The sequence below is a fragment of the Notothenia coriiceps genome, unplaced genomic scaffold (genome assembly GCF_000735185.1).
Source record: "Notothenia coriiceps isolate Sejong01 unplaced genomic scaffold, NC01 NC01_scaffold00037939, whole genome shotgun sequence".
In the NCBI taxonomy this organism is placed as follows: Eukaryota; Metazoa; Chordata; class Actinopteri; order Perciformes; family Nototheniidae; genus Notothenia; species Notothenia coriiceps.
Genome location: NW_011370640.1, coordinates 31,079 through 35,650, shown reverse-complemented (window position 1 = coordinate 35,650; position 4,572 = coordinate 31,079). Strand labels below are relative to the sequence as shown.

At 35.5% G+C, this 4,572-nt stretch overlaps 1 long non-coding RNA gene across 1 annotated transcript; it reads left to right on the top strand.

The window, feature by feature from the left end:
- LOC104967879 (uncharacterized) lies at positions 1-3,395 on the top strand. Its single transcript, XR_800768.1, has 4 exons — positions 1-85; positions 2,193-2,289; positions 3,099-3,148; positions 3,291-3,395. It is a non-coding gene; the product is annotated as an uncharacterized lncRNA (long non-coding RNA).
- The last annotated feature ends 1,177 nt before the right edge of the window (positions 3,396-4,572 follow it).

The following is a 4,572-nucleotide window of genomic DNA, read 5'->3' as shown; positions in this document are numbered from 1 at the left end:
GAAGTTAAAAAAAAAACATTGAAAGCGTCTCTACCATTCAGAGCAGCTGCAGAATCAGGGATTTCTCTTTAACGCTACAATAATGGTAAGTTATTCCTTATTGTTCCGAGGTATATGAGGTTATTTCCCCTTCTGGTTTCCCACCCCTTAATAGTGTGTTTTTAATTAATGCAAAGTTCTGGGGGTTATTGAGGAAAAAGTGAGGTTTGGCAGATTGACTAGCGCTAGCCTGTTAGCCTAGCATGAGTTCCACCCTCCGTCCATTGTATCAGCGTGAAGCTAGCCATAATACAAAGGGTGCGCTTCCGGTTATGGATTTCAAAATAAAACTACGAAGAAACATTGAAGAAAATCATGAACGCAACAAATTAGAGCAAATAACACCATTTGATAAAGAAAATCTTAAGTACAATTTTTAATACGTAAAACAGCAATATATATACCTTTTTGAATACTGTAAAAACAAGTGAAGTAATTATCGCAAATACATATTATAATGTGATTTACAATATTAAGAATACAAAATAATATGCAATATACATACATACAAATTAATCTAGTTGTGCTATATATATATATATCAGTAAACAACTCTTACTTAATAAACTGGTTTACTTTTTAAGTTTACCATCAAACAAAACAATGTATTATCGCATCAGACATGAATGCTTTTATTTTTAAGTGCTTCCTGTAGTTATGTAGCTAAACCTGGTTAGTTTTTCGAAGCTGTTTCTGTGTTTCAACCATAGGTTTCAACACGTCTGGGTTCGGAGAGCTTTCTCAACACTAGATCTCTTATCATGATGAGTTATGTTTCTGACTACGTATCATGACAGCTCGACATTCTTCAGAGCCAAAGATGTGTCTAACCTTTACACATGAAATGCTTTAAATGAACAGAATAGTCTTATTTCCGGGCTGAATTAGCTGATAGCAGTGAGCTAGCTGTCAGTGTGGCTGCAGGAATGTAAACCAGAAGTGAACCTGTGGCCACCTCCTGCTTTTACTGTCCTGCCCCATCATTTGCTCGTGCATGCATCCTGCTTTCCCTCTTCCTGCTTCTCCTCGCCCTCTTTCCCAGCCACAGACTCTCCTGTTTAATCTGCAGAGATCTGTGTGAGCTCAGTGAAATCCTCACTCCCACCAGCCATCTGTGCAGGAAGGTGTAATTATAGAGGGGAGTCTGCAGAGAGTTTTAGGTTTTTTGTGCTGCAGTTATGTAACGTGACGACTCAATCCTGTTGAGACTGGAGTGTTGTGTGTTCTGTCTAAATAAAGCCTGTGGGTCAGACTGGAACTTCTGCAGAAAGATAGTTCAAATATGATAAGATAAGATAAGATAAGATGATACTTTATTGATCCCAATTTGGGATTTGTTGTTGCAGCAGCATAAAAGACTAGGCATTTTACAATAAAACAAAACTAGAAGTAAACAACAAAAGAAAATAGAAAATATACATGTTGAATTTGACAAGATATTATAAATACAAATATATACATACATATATGACCTATGGAATATTAATATTAAATATTGAAAATGTTATATATGTGTAAAATGTACAACGTGGTTTTATTACAAGAGAAACTATGGAGCAGAGAGCTCTCTTCCAGCCAGAGGTGATTTATTGGACATTGTAAATAAGATTTTACTATTGCTAATTCAGATGCTGACGTATCGCTTTACAGTCGGGCAATTATTTGCATGAAACCACTTGAAGCTACAGTACACATGATGCCATTAACATACAAATAACACAAATCCCAAGACTTAAAAATCGTCTGTCAGTAATACAAATGTCTATCGGTGTAAAACAAAGTAATGAAAACCCAAAGTTCAAAAAGGTATTTATCAGCTATACAGATTTCCATCAGTTTAAAATAAATGGATCCCAACACAAGTGCAGAAAAGATTTCAGGATAAGATTCCCTAAAAAGAATGTCAAAGTGAACTTTAGTGTCAATCTTTCAGTTTGTGTGTACAGACAGATGGATCGAAATGACGTTTCCAACAATCTCGAATACAAAAATACAATTATACAATATACAAATATGTATATCCTATATACACAAAAGACACATTTACACAAGGTCCACCAAACATGTGTCCATTACTGCAGCACTTTTCTCAATATTAATAATATCAGTCATTGTATTTAGTTGTAAGTGCATGTATTTCCTGTTTCCATCAGAGTGAATCACTGGTGGTGTGTGATGTGGACGAGGATCTGGTGAAGAAGCTGAAGAAGTTTCGTTTCAGGAAGGAGACGAATAACGCCGCCATCGTTAGTGAGTGCTGCGAATATCTCATGTTTATAAATGTGTTTTAACCCTCCTGTTGTCTTCGGGTCAAATCTGACCGGTTTACTATTTTCATCAATCATAACTGTTTTGTTTTACATTCGATTGCATCAAGGCTTTATGATATCCTTCACAGTAGACATTTGAACATATACAATTGCTGATCACCACTTTCATTGAATTGTGGATGATTTAGTCAATTTTGTAACACCCATGGTGTTACAAACCCCCCTTACACGCACACACACACACACACACACACACACACACACACACACACACACACACACACACACACACACACACACACACACACACACACACACACACACACACACACACACACACACACACACACACACACACTCTCTAGATGTGTTCCCCCCTTATGTGCCCATCCCCCCACATGGATCACACCTGGCACACGCAATACATGTTCAGTGTCTATTCTTTGTATATTTACTGCAGTTCTTCATGTATACCAGTAGTCTGATACAATATGTACAGTTTGAAAGGGTGTTGAATGAAATTTATTGATGATTAATGGTTTTTGTGTTAATGTAATAGCAGTTAAAACAGGACTGGTCAAATTTGACCGTGAACACCAAAGTAAGGGGGGAACACGAAGACACTAGGATTAAAGTCAAACAGAAATAGGATAGCTGCACACAAATCTTAATATATTTTGCCAGGTTTCTTTTTAATTCAACCTTTTAGTATTTCATTATTTTTCATACTTAATTCTTACCATGTATAATTTTTGTATTAACATTAATTTATTATTTGTTGCCCCTCAGTGAAGATCGATAAAGACAAGCAGCTGGTGATTCTTGAAGAAGAGCACGAGGTAAGTTAGCCATTAAACTCTCACACATCGCTTTGCATCAGCTTTAAAAAGTTAAACTTTGTGCTAATCTAGATAAAGTTTTACTCAGAACATGACACAACAGAGAGACTGTACTTTGAAAATCTGTCTTTTTTTTTTAAAGGATATTTCTCCTGATGATTTGAGGGAGGAGGTTCCTGAGAGACAGCCGAGATATCCTTTCAATATGTGACTTATTTGAATAATCATTTTTAATCTTATCTTGCAGTGTGTGGAGTTAATGCATGTTGTTTATGATCAAGTACAAATACATAGCATTATCATGCTATTTTTAGGCAATAGCATAGGTCTCAGATATATACAAATATATAAAAAACATGTCTATAAAGATTTTTGCTCAAAATACCAAACAGATCACCCATTCTAGCCATGCCTCATATCCCTCTATTTCACTTCATGTTTCTAAAGTGCTGATTTTATGTATAAAGCTTGATAAAAAATTAAAAAGGAGAGGTCTGAGCTCATGCGGGACCCGGCAGCTACTGTCTAAACTAAATGCTGCCGTGATGANACCTTATGAGTTCCACTTTCATTTCAAGCACTAAGAATTTTAGTAATGTTCCATACGAGTTTTAACAAGTAATAATGACTCATTAGATGAATCGATGAATTGTCGTGACCCACATATAGAGATTCGTACTAACAACAACCACCTATATTACGGTGCATTATTATCACCAAATGGTCTCAAGTAATGATGTCCATCTCTTCTATTACTTATAATTACTATATACCTACAAACTTTTTTGTTTCGTACGGTACGGAAATTCCTCATCTGGTACAAGAGGGACTTACTACCGATCTTTACAACTCAACTTCTTAACGCGGCCGGCGGCGTGATCTCTCTAGAACTTGTACTTATACTCAACTACAATTCAGAGGTAAATGTAGGTGTACTTTTACTCCATTACATTTATTTAATACCTTTACTTACTTTACAGATTTTGATTAATGATGTGAAATATAATCAAGTCTTAAATCAGACTTTAGTTCCACCTGGAGTAAATTCTCAAGCTACCCTGCAGTATACAAAGTCATTCAAACTAGCTGCACCTTTACCAGCTTTGAGAACACTTTAATGATCAATCATTATAAAACACATCATATTTATTATTCTGAAATTGACCAATCTGCACAATGAATACTTTACTTTGGGTACTTTAAGGATATTTTGATGTTAATACTTGTGTACTTTTACTTGAGTAACATTTTTGATTGCACGACTTATACTTGTAACAGAGTATTCCTACACTTTGGTACTTCTACGTTTACTCAAGTACAAGATCAGAGTACTTCTACTTTTACTGAAGTATAAGATCTGAGTACTTCTACTTTTACTGAAGTATAAGATCTGAGCAATTCTACTTTTAGTTAAGTACAAGATC